The sequence below is a fragment of the Trachurus japonicus genome, chromosome 21, assembly GCF_045865225.1.
Source record: "Trachurus japonicus isolate A0001 chromosome 21, Traja_1.0".
NCBI lineage: Eukaryota > Metazoa > Chordata > Actinopteri > Carangiformes > Carangidae > Trachurus > Trachurus japonicus.
In genome coordinates, this window is record NC_140927.1 from 26411539 (window position 1) to 26424625 (window position 13087).

The following is a 13087-nucleotide window of genomic DNA, read 5'->3' on the forward strand; positions in this document are numbered from 1 at the left end:
CTTCTTCTTCTTCACTTCATCCAACATTAAAACAGCTGGTTTCAAGTTCTGTCCGGGCGGGTTCCTTTGAGGATGCTTGCTTTTGTTAGTTTGCTTCCTACAAATTGAGAGTGTCCCCACACAGCCGATGTTGATTTCCCCAGTGAGATGGTTCTGGCTCCGCGTCTTTGGAAAGGTCTTAGAGAAAGGATTTGTTTTGGTCACACCTGCTATAAATCAAATTGTGATCGGTCAATTCACCTACAATTTTCTAAACAAAAACAAACTCACACAACTTTGGAGGTTTTTGGGGCCGTAGTATTGGTCCTCCTAGTTTTGGAGTTGTACCCAGTGAGTGAGCCAGCCAGATAACCTCTCTGGCTGGGAATCAGAAACATCTGATCTGAAAAAACTGACTCTAAGATTTAAAAGCATATTTGATAGTATAAAAATAGGCTAGTTATTAAATTAAGAATACCCTACAATGTTTCAAATGCCAACATGGAAACATCCGATAGAGGCATACCTTTACCTTTGATTGCAAAGGCCTGGGTTCAACTCTCTCTGACCTGTTAATGATAAAGCCAAAAACACCCAGTAAATCAACAAAGTAGTGATATGTTTGGTCTTTTCTGGAGGACTAGGAGGATCAGATGGTTCCCCGTTGACAACATCATCCATCAAATCTCCTGATAGCTGGATCAGGTTCTGCTGAGTGAGCAGGTCTCAGCATGTGACATCAAATCTTTCACTTTTATTTATATTTGTGTAAGTTTCTCCACTCGTTTCCTCAGATTGTTCCTTCAATGTGTCGCCCATCTCTGTGCACATGACTGGTTAACAGTTGTGAGCCCGTGAACTGTGGAGAGAAAAATAAATACCGGTTAAGAAGGATTAATTGGTGATATGACAGTGTCAGAGTGTAAGTCCTGCATGAACAGTCGGCTTATTCATGTGTGAAATCCATGCACTGGGCGTCTTTGTGACAAATATTTTACTGCTGATTAGGTGTGTGGGATTCATTAAAGCCCCCCCCCCCCCCACTCCTCTGTTTGCCTCCATCCAGCTGGTGGCATCCAAGGTCAAGGACTCACCCCATAAATTTCATATCATGCTACGCTCCGCTCCCTAAAGCAGAAATCCTTTGACGAATGTTCCTGGTAGCGCTGACTCATTAGCGCTGCGTTGGTTTTGCAGTGATTTCTTGACCTTGAAACTCATGCTCTTAGAATTTGTGAAGATATTATTAATTGGTTATGTTTTTCCAATGCGGTGGAGGCCGGCCCGTCACTCCTAATAGAGCAAAGCCTGCAGCTGGCTCAGGCTGTTCACTCTGCTACATTCGTCCGTAACTGTGTGAAACATGTATTTTTAAACACGCAGCCTGTTTGACAGTCTGTGTAAACTGTCCTTCTCCTTCTCCTCCTGCAGCCACACCATCATGACAGCAGCACAACCCGGCTGTGCTCTCCAATTACTTATCAATATTCCCGAATTGCTGTTTCCCTGCAGGATAATTTACTGTAAGCATGAGTTTCAGAGCCAACACGCCACATGCTATTGCTGGGGTGTATTTTTTGCATTAATAAACTTTTCCAAAGTTCAGAAGTTGACTAGGAAAAGAAAGGATCAAATGATTCACATCCTATTTTCATTTCATAAAATTAATTATGATTAATCCCTCTAAAGCTGCACTGTCTGCAAAGAGAGCGGTACCAAATCTCTCTGTTTCAGTATGTAAATTAGATTTCTCTGCTCATGGGACACAAGCGCAAACCTGCTTTTCAAATGAGAGAGCTATAGAGATTCACAGCTGGGCTGAAACATTCATCTCTATAGCATATTATCATTAGATCTTTCAGGGCTTCCTCTGCCTCACATTTACTTTCTATGGTAAAAAAAAAAAAATCCAGGAAATAATGATAAGAAAGAATAGTACTAAAATATGTAGAAAAAACTGTCTTGTCTGTATTGTTAAAATTTAAGAACCAGTTACCTTGAGAGAATAATTTAATGAAACTATAATTCATTGTTAATGTTTTCGGTTATTAAGATTAAAATAATGTGAGATTAATTTTTCTCTTTTATTTATAGTCATATAAATTGCATACGAAATATGACATCACTGTAGCATTTAGCTGACAGTCTGATAGCGAAAGTTTGCTACATAAATGTAAATGTTGGTTCAGTTAACGGTTGCATAACATCTACAGGTGTGGGACAGAAAATGTGATGATCCTGACCTAATTTACTTACTTTCTCTCTTTCCTTTCAAGACATGAAGTTGTGCTCTTGTTACGTAGCTAAACTTAGCATTAGCAGCTGTTTACTTACCCAGTATCAGGCTTCTTTCCTTTACTGACCAACAGCTGTCTCCAGAGGTGGGGCGCAACTCTTTCAATTCGCTTCATTTTCTATCATCTACTTTCTTCTAATGAAGTTAGCGTGCTAACTAGCTCGCAACCTGCTGTCTCAACACTTTCCAATACCGAGTCACTGTCCTGAAGAAGTTGTACTGTGTTGTATTTGGCCTTTTGGCCTGTTATTAACAGAATTGACAGCTATGGAGCAACAGCAAAAAATGACAAATAGCTGAAGTTCAAATTTCAGATGTGAAAAATGGGGAACATGTGATAGTTGCAACATTATGTGGACACCCAAACAATACAGTCACGATATGTTATTATTGAGATTTTCATTCCAAATCCATTGGCATTAACCGGCTGCTCTAAAAGCTTTAACTAAACTGACACAGAGTTGGAGATACAACTGTCGCCTAAAACATAAAAACTGCAGCAATAAGATTTTCCAAAGTGATCTGTCAGACCACAAGTATCATGTTATGCAGTAGAATTGAATCTGTTTAATCAAATAAAGATAAAATATCAAATAAAGCTTAATGAATATATAGAAACCTGTCTTAGAGCCTGTGTTTACACTACAGTACATGGATATGTGCAAGGAATTGAATGCAGCTCCACCCAAGCGCTATCACCATAGCCTGAGGTCCATTTGACCCATTAAACCTCCCACTGCATGTGGCAACTGTCTGGACTTTGACCTGTGAAGGAAACAAATTTAAAAACATCTTTTGTTTTTTAAAAAGAGAAAAAGAAAAGTGTGAGAAGTTGAGCAGCTCATGTAAACTGTCCTCCCTTCTAAGGAATAAAGCAAGCTGTGCAAACATCAGCAGCCACCCACCCCACCCCCCACCCCCCCGGCCTTTCAACCACCAGTGGAGACAGAGAGCCATATATAGGAGGAGACCAAGGTCCCGAGAAACAGGTGATGGGTGGTGTGTGGAGGGAGATCGACCTGTGGCTGAAACAGAGAAAGAAGAGAGAGAGAGAGGGAGAGGAGGAGGAGGAGGAGGGGGGGTTGTTCTCATGTACATTTCCACGCACTGGTGGATGGGTGGTGTGTGGAGGGAGATCGACCTGTGGCTGAAACAGAGAAAGAAGAGAGAGAGAGAGGGAGAGGAGGAGGAGGAGGAGGGGGGGTTGTTCTCATGTACATTTCCACGCACTGGTGGTTTGTTTCCCAGAAAGACCCAACACACACTCATAGACACACACACACACACACACATGTATACACACAGCACCTTGCAGCCATCAGTCTATGTAAAGCATACACACTCAGGCAGCCGCACAGATCGTGTTCCAGGCATGAACTGGATCATGGACGTTGCTGTCGTGTCTGTCTCCTCAGGATTTACATGAGTGTGTTACACCGCTGCAGCATGTGGAGCTCAGACTCCATCTGACTGCGTTTGTGTCCCTCCTGTCTCTGTGCTTTCTAATGCACTCATACATGTTGTTCCCATTATTGCCCCTTTAAGAGATATGGTCCCTAGCTCTTCCTTCAGGGTGTCTGATCCCCGTCCAATGGAGCCATGTGTCTGTGAGACTACAGTACATGTGAGGGACGAATCAGAGGAGACCACAGAGGGCCGAGACTCGCGCCGTCAGAGGTTTAGGCTCTGCTGCACATCCCCGAGAGAAACAAATGTCTAACACCACGTTTCACTTTCATGTTGAAACTATGCAGGAGAAATTTATTATGTAACGGGTCGCCGGCATCACCCTCCCAACTCATTAAGAGGGATCTGGTGAACAGGACCATTGCATGCTCTCTGCTTGATCAGAGTTGGAGGAGGTGTTGTAACTTCCAATAGGCCTATTACTGTAGGTCGATTTAAATCTTGGTAATGGTTGGTGTCATTTAGTTTCCTGTCATCATGTCCTCAAGGTGAATGGGTTGGTTAGCTGTTATTTGGCTCAGGTTGCCTGCCAGAAACCAAAAAAAAAAAGGATCTTCATCTAGGTTTAAAGGGATAGTTCAACATTTTGGCGAATCGGTCCATTGCCATAATCCCTATAGTCATAGCAGTAGGTTTGTTACTTTTATTTGTCGGTGCAAGCTGTTTTTAGAACGGCGGAGCAGAGCCGCGAGCTGCTCAGAGCTATACGCTACGGAGGCTAATGGGATTTCTTGGTTTCCCTCATCAAACTCATCAAATACACAATCCAACAACTCCGAAAACGATCTGGTGGACAAGTTGTAACCTGCACATTCACCACACTATGAGATAATAACACAATGTTGCGAGACAGAGTTGTTTTAGAGGTAAATTCATGCAAAACGGCTGATGTGCGTTCCTGTTGGGGGCAGTTCTTCAGCAAGCAGTCTCTGCATTTACCTCTAAAACAACTCTGTCTCGTAACGTTACGTTATTATCTCATAGCGTGGTGAATGTGCAGCTCACAACTTGTCCACCAGAGCGTTGTGGAGTTGTTGGATTGTGTATTTGATGAGTTTGATGAAGGAAACCAAGAAATCCCATGAGCCTCCGTAGCGTAGCTCTGAGCAGCTCGCGGCTCTGCTCTGCCGTTCCAAAAATAGCTTGCACCGACAATTAAAGGTAACAAACCTACTGCTATGACTATACGGATTATGGATTATGTTGAACTATCCCTTTAAAGTATTTATTCAGGTCTATGACCTGCCTGAACACATGAACACAGTATGAGAGTAAAAGCTTCAGTGTGTTAATGCTGACAGGCAGTTTACACCGGTGGTTCATATTTAGCCACTCAGTGGGTCACAACATAAATCGGAGAGGTTTAGTTATGAGGTGATTAATAGAAACGGAAAGAGAGAAAATAACCTCTAATCTGTTTTCATTTTTTGGTCTGTTCTGGTCTTTTGTGTGATATTGGATCATTTGAAGTGTTATTGAAACGAAACCACGTGAAAAGGAAATGTCTCTTTGGTGGAAACTGTTCACAGACACAAAGAGACGTAACAGAGAGCTGCTATAAGAAACCGCTGCTTTTACTTAACTACATGTAACTCCCAGACTGATGGTGACAGGTATCCAGGCAACTAAGCAGATTTGTTTTTGTGTCTTTGCATCTGCTGAGCTCAGGTCCAAACAGGGAGTATGAAGTGGCCTGAGTCCAACAACAGTCTGCATCCATCAGCCTCTTAGTCGTGACTGTACAGTAACTTCTCTGGAAATTCAGAGGAAGAAAGAGAGAAAAACCAAATCTGAACTCAGCAAAATGTTTTATACAGTTATCACAAATAATCTATTGCATGAATTTAAGTCAGAATGATGCATTTTACTCAAAGGGAACATATTTACCTTGACGCGACAGGGGCCGTCCAATCAGCTGTCCTCCACCTTAATAGATCAATAAATCAACTATTTATAGGACTGTTATTAGCTTAGGTGAGAGCTAACATTAGCTAAAACATACTAGCATTAAACATGGCTACATGAGACTGGCGAGTTTGACTACAAAACATGTAGTTATATTACAAAAATTAAGTAAATTATAATAAAAATACTGGTTCCCTCTCTCTAAAACAGTGTGTGTCGACCACAGGTGGAATAAGGACTATGTTTTGCAGGTAGAGAGTGAATCAGGTGATTTATAACTTATATACTTATTGGAGGAATTGCAAGTGTTACAGCGGTCCGGTCTCTGAACTTCTCTGAACTTCTCTGAACTTCTCTGAACTTCTCTGAACCTCAGTAAACTATGGCAGGAATTAAATGATTTATTACCTCACTCAGCCAGAATGAAGAATGAAGAGAAATCAAACACACCCTAAATGTAAACTTCAGCAGGTGCACACACTCAACAGGAGGTTTGTTTCATTCTGCAGAAAGACGGTGAAAAAAAACAACACAAGGAGCAGTAGTTGAATGGGGATTGATTGATTGACTGATTGATTGATTGGTGATTGGTACGGCATTTAATGACATCCAGTGCACACACAACACTTTAAATTAATGACCATGTTGCTCTGAATGTTAAATAAAGTTCACTTTTTAACAACTTTATTGATATGTCTGCTCACAACAAAGCATCTAATTCACTTGGCTGCATATGTAAATGAAATATTTGATGATTTTAGGCTCAGATTTAAATCTTGTTGTGTCTTATAATGAAGACTGGTGGTTTCCTATTCCCCATGATTAAAAAACTAATGAACTTCTTGTGGAGATTTTCTTTTTCTCTGATGTTTGATTTATTTCGAGCATGAAACTGTATTTTAAAATGAGACCATTCATGAAGAAATGTGTTGACAGTTAACACTTCATCTTCAAGGGCCATTGGGAACCATTACTTTAATCAATGACAGTGCATTGATGAAGTATTATAAAGTTATTGCATGTTTTCTTTCTCTCAAAGGAAACCAGAAATTCCAGCTGCAGTAGCAGTAGCAGAGTTTAAACTTTTTTTTTTTTTTTTTTTTACTTCCCTCTGAGGTGGCACCAACTGCAAGTACATCAAAATTATACAAGCTTTTAAAAAATAAATAAATAAAAATACTTGTTCTTGTTTTTGTAACTTGTTTTTATTCTAGTAAAGCTGCTGGTTTGTCATTTATGATGTGTTTCTGTGTGTGTGTTATTCAGTTTTTGGACCACAGTGTGTTTACAGTCTGTTTTAAAAAGTTGTGTTTATTTGGGAGAAGCTGTCAAACCCGTCTCTAAAACACTCGTGTAAAGCGAACACATGGAGTAAAAGTAAAAGTGCTGCTTTCCCAGGGTGCATTAATAGAGATAATGGGTTTACACGCCCAAGTGCTACACACACACACACACACACACACACACACACACACACACACACACACACACACACACACACTGTAACATTATCAGCTTTGCAGATAAGTTGTTGTACTGATTACAGTGTGTGTGTGTGTGTGTGTGTGTGTGCTGCGGTTAGATACAGCATGTTTGGACGCTTGTTTATGTGTGGAGACACACACACACACACACACACACACACACACACACACACACCAACACAATGTGGTGATGATTACCCTCTTTACCTTTTTAGTCTTTTAACTGGATCTTATTTATTTTATTTTATTTTTTTAGATTATTACCAGTATTTTTTAGCCTTTTCTTGCCTTTTTTTTTTTATTAACTATTGTTTAATAGATATTTGTTTAATTTTCAGAATTGACATTGTATTATAATTTAATTTTCACACAAAAGGAAGCAGCCCAAAGTGTTGCACTGCAAAAATCCACAATCTTACCAAGAATATTTGTCTTATTTCTAGTTAAAATGTCATTTCTAGTCAAAACAAATATAATCATACTAAAAAAAAGACTCATCACATTAAAAATTAGCTTGTTTTTTTTAGACACTTTTTACTTTTTCAAGCATATTTTCACTCATAGTGGAGCAAGTTTTTCTTTCTTATTACAAGCACAAAAACGGCTGCTTCCTTTTGTGTGAAAACTGCTCTATAAATAAAATGTAATTGATTGATTGATTGATTGATTGATTAATAGATTGACAAAGCAGAGATGTTTGACCCCTGCACCCACCGTGCAGCAGCTCGTCCCCCTGGCGGCCGCCCCCCTGCACTGTGCTCTGACCCCGTCCTGCCCCCTCCAGCATCACACACACACACACACACACACACACACACACACACACACACACACACACCATTCACAGAGGCAGAGCCAGGCTGGGCGTTCAGTTTTAATCAAGCCAGCACATGCTCGGCTTGAAACGCTGCCACATATCTGGGCTGTGATAAAAGACAGGCCGGACAACTATGTTGACCAAGGCACATTCACACACACACACACACACACACACACACACACACACACACACACACACACACACACACACACACACACACACACAGAGGCCAGCACCTCACCGTGTCCCATGAAGATGTTTGCTGTGATTAAAGATGTGGCTTCAACACCATCTGTGTTTGATAGGTTTCCATAAGTAATCTGTGGAGTGTGTGGACGTGACGAGGTCAAGTGGGTTGTGTCTTCAGGGTTGTCGGCTGGGTTGGCTGAGTTTTATTTTTTGCTACATTACGTTTCTTATCCTGCAGCAGCCGTTTCACTGCCACTTCATCCAGAAGTATCAGATATTAGACTGCTGTGGGTTTGTTCCAGTTCTTCATGAGCCCCAGAGGATGAACCCTACTGATTTTAATGACGCCTCTGACAATCATTGGATAGATCGCTGTTACATTATATATTCAAGGTCCTCAGTGGAAACATTTTATTGACTTTTATTGACGTCTATCACATGGATGGAGGTTTTTACTGACACTCAAGTCCCACCGTGAGGGTGATAAGCTACTGGATGGATTCCTGTGAAACGTGTTGTAGAGATTCATTGTCCCCTCAAGATGAAATGTAACTTTGAGGCGCTGACTTCCAGTTCTCACTTTAAAAAACTACCGATATATACTTTCAATGTGACATCCTGATTAAATAGAGTAAGACCCTTTTTCAAAAAAATGTTCCTATTTTCCCCGCTGTTGCCAATCAATGGACTCTCTCTACTTATCTGGACTCTCTCTCTCTATCTGGCCTGTCTAGCCTCTACCTGGTCTTTTTACTAAACTTAACCAACTCCTTTCTTCATTGCCTAAACCCAACCAATGTGACAGTTACACTTCTCACTCAAAAATAGGCAAAAATCTGCAAAGTCACAACTCCACTTCCAGGTAAGGGACCAAAAACTGCATGTTCCCCGGGTCCTTTTGGGGAAAAGCGGGGAACTACTGGACCCTATGGTGGCCGAAAAGGGCAAACGAGCTGCAAACGAGCTGCAAGCGCTGCAAACACAGGAATGATGCAAAAACAAACTTGCATTCGAACAACGCTGCAAGAAAAAAACGCTGCAAATAAAAAAAGCAATGATGCAAATAAAACAGAGAAATAATAAGAAGATGAGAAATAAGAAGAAAAACGAATGAATAAGTAAGTCAAAAGTTTGGTGTTTTTAATGTCGCTACATGACACTTCCTCTTATTTCTCTCTCTTGGTCTTCTTCTTCTTCTCTCACATAAAAATACCCGTGCATCGGCAATAATATTCACTTCTGTTGTGGCTTTTTTATTTGCAGCATTTTTTAGAAAAAGAGTCCTATGTTCACATACACAGCGGGGAACATACTGTCGGGATGACCCCGAGAGGCTCTTAGGCTTTTAGGGTGGAAACACTGGAGTGGACCTGTGTTTATATGAACAGCAGTCAGAGTGTAAACTGAAACACTTTTAATAAATAAATAAATGATGATGACACTAACATATTTTGGCTCTGCAGCGTTACACCTGCTGAACGTCAGCCTGTAAACACTGTCACCGTTAGCGTGTTAGCTCACAGGCTAACGGGCCCACTGAGCCCGGAGCCTCATGGAGCTGCTGCAGACTCTCAGTCTACTCTGGGTTTTAGTGTCACCTCAGTGTGGATTCAGCATGCATCACATTTTCCTCTGGTTTATGTGTATGCTGTTTGCCTGCGTCGACATCCGAGCCTTTTCTGTTTGTGTTCCTCTCCTCTTTTATTATGTCGAGCTCCAGACGATGCAGACGCTTTCATGGGGTCACACACATGCTGTGGACTGTGGTTGCCACTGGTTAAAGGGGGGCAAACCAACACGTTGGATGGGTGACAGTAAATAAAATGCGCAACCAAAGAGCATGAGTCACTCTCTGCAGCAGCATCAGTGTAAAACAGAGGAAAATATCAGCAGGAGAAGAGGTAACGACATTGGGAGCGACTCGGCCCCAAGAGGTCTCATTAGCGCCGCCACGCACTTTTTTTATGGCTTTGACCGTGATGTTGACCGAACACTCTCTCGACAAATCGTCACACATTCACTTCACCGTTCCCCCTGCTGCTTCATGCGCTGCTACTTATTTTCTTTTAATTTTTTCATCATCTGGAGGTCAGACCTTGATTTGATTGATCAGGAGACCACTCTCGCGCTGTCTAAATATGAGCTTCAAAGGGGGAACGCTGAGGCCTAATGGCTGCGAGCACATGTTGGTCATGAAAAACACTGATTGCATCCACACGAGTCTCGGCTTAAAGTTGGTTATTTCTGCCGTCGTTGCCCTGAAGTCTGCGTTTGATTTCACGGACGCTGTCGTTGAGCCACTTCGTCTTTAATCGTGTTCATCTTCAACTTCCAATATGTGCGAAAGTGCGAGTGACCCTGCAGATTAGTCATCAGCGTTCATCCTGTCAGACTCCCTACAGGTGCTGAGTTGAGCTGACTTCATCATGGGAAAACATCACTGTGTAAAACAGCTGCGCACCAGGCAGTCGGCCTCTACGAGCTGAGATTCGTCACCGGACTCAAGGGTTTTATCCTCAACTGAGACGAGTTTGGTTCAGTTTGTCTGAGCGAACAGAGGAGATCAAGTTGTTTTATAAGCTCCTCCTCTAGGTCAGTATTTTAGGATATATTCTTACTTACTTTTTGTGCATTTGAAGCAGCTGGAGAAGAACTTTGAATCTCTGAAGTTACTCATCAATACAAGGGTAAAGGTGGTTTCCAAAAAAAAGTACCTGGAGTTTTTTGGTCCGTGTACTTTTCTTCAGGAACTAAAAAGTTTCTGCACTGCAAAAGCTCAAGTATCATACCAAGAATATTTGTCTTATTTCTAGTCAAAATGTCATTTCTAGTCAAAACAAATATCATTCTACTTAAAATAAGACTCATCACATTTAAAAAGTAGCTTGTTTTTAGTCACTTTTTTTAACTTCTTTCAAGCAGATTTTCACTTGAAATAAGTACAAAAATCTGATAGTGGAGCAAGTTTTACTTCCTTATTACAAGCACAAAAAACCTGCTTTCACTGGCAGATTTTTCTACTTATTTCATGTGAAAATTTGTTTCAACCAAGTGAAAATGATCTAAAAACAAGTTAATTTTTAGGTGATGAGTCTTATTTAAAGTGGGAAGAGATGAGTTTTGACTAGAAATGAGACATTTTGACAAGAAATAAGACAAATATTCTTGGGAAGATTTTGAGTTATTGCAGTGTGTTGCTCATTGTTGTCTGTGTCGCAGAGATTTAGCAAACCATGCATCACTAAGACCTGTTTGACAGTGTGGATAAAGTTGAGTTGGCTCAATCTCAATGATACTTTTTGTCATATACCTTTTCATCCTGAGTCGCCAAATTTCCAATTCCGGTTGGATGTCATGTTCCACAAAAATGCTCGACGAGGCCTGCACCTTGTCGTCAGTCCAACTGTCGCAAGTTTTCCCTCTGGGACTCCATCTCGAAACACGATGAAGCAACTGTCTTGAATCAAAGCAAAAACATTCGGCTTGCAGCTGTGGACTTTAGAAAGTACACTGAGTATCATCACCAACCAGGGACACTCTGGGTCCTCTGTTTGGTTCCGGAGGCAGCGAACGCTTAGAAGCTAACAGCTCATATTCAGAAAACAAAACCAGCCTTCATATTGTCCACTCATGTCAAGTCAGCATTTAACTCATTTGAACTAAACCCGCAGCAGCTCTGTGTTCAAATTAGGAAAGTTCGAGCTTTTCACATTCGTTTAAATGTGATTGTTTTCTGTGTGTTGGTTCTGTTTCTCGGTTGTGAGCTGCAACTTCCCGCTCATCGTTGGTCCTGATGTGATGATGGGACGTCTGCTGCATCAATTTTGAGCTTTTCATTTTAATTTAGTTGTTAATTAGCCTACAGTATAGACTGGTTTCTATGCAACGTCATCGCAGATGTGTGTGCGCAGCCAGGGGGCAGAAAGCGGGACATTTCTCATTGTTTACAAGCGGAGTCAAGCAGAAAACGAAAAGGACAAGGAGTTGTTGTGGTGTTAACTGCACAAACCAGCAAAAGGACGGATGGAAATTGTATAATAAACCGAGGGGATCTCATCCGAGTTTGCCAAAAAAAGAAGATCATGGCTCCAGGCCATTAAAAGGGCGGATTGGTCCCGAAGGTCCTAAAGGCGGTGAGAGTGTGTGCAGCACTGGTGTCATAAAACTAAAAATAATATACATTTTTTAAAAATTAAAAAGTTTTGCACATACAGACTTATATGCACGCAAATTGTTGTTTGTGTACACACTGGGCTTCTCTATGAGATAACTGCAAATGTCGAGCCATGATAGCCAGTTACATATCTGAAATCCATTCATCACTGGGAATATTATAGCTATGGGTCTGATAAAAACGAAACTTATCAACCAGCGCATCCAGCGTTTTCCTAAACGAGTCTGGCGGCCGCGACTCTCTCTCTCTCTCCTCCTCGCACAAACAGGCACTTACACACACGGGCAGATGGGCAGGTCGCGTTGTGATGGTAACATGCTAATGCTAGCTAATGTGTTCAAATTGCTATCCGCCCCCCATCAGACCGTGCGCGTGCCTATTATTGTTCGTACACAAGAAACCCGTCTATAGTAAATTTAAGTTCATGCTTTAAGGATGACTGGGTAATTACTGTGGAAAACGAAGCCAAAGACTTTCACCTGTATTCTACCTAATGATCACCAATGGGCGACTCGAAATGTATCCAAAAATGACCTGGATTTTTACTCATCACCTTGTGGCAAGGTGAAGAGAGCCCAGGCGGGAATTGAACCCACACCTCCCGGGTAAGAGTCATACGTGCTTGCCACTTGGCCAAAGGGATGTAGCCAGGGTGCATGATCAATTGGGGGCATAGTGACAGGACAACCTCATGAGTCGATGGTAGTTTGACCTCTTCTTCACTACAACATGATGTAAAGTTTTCACATCAAGGTCCCACATAGAGGAAAATA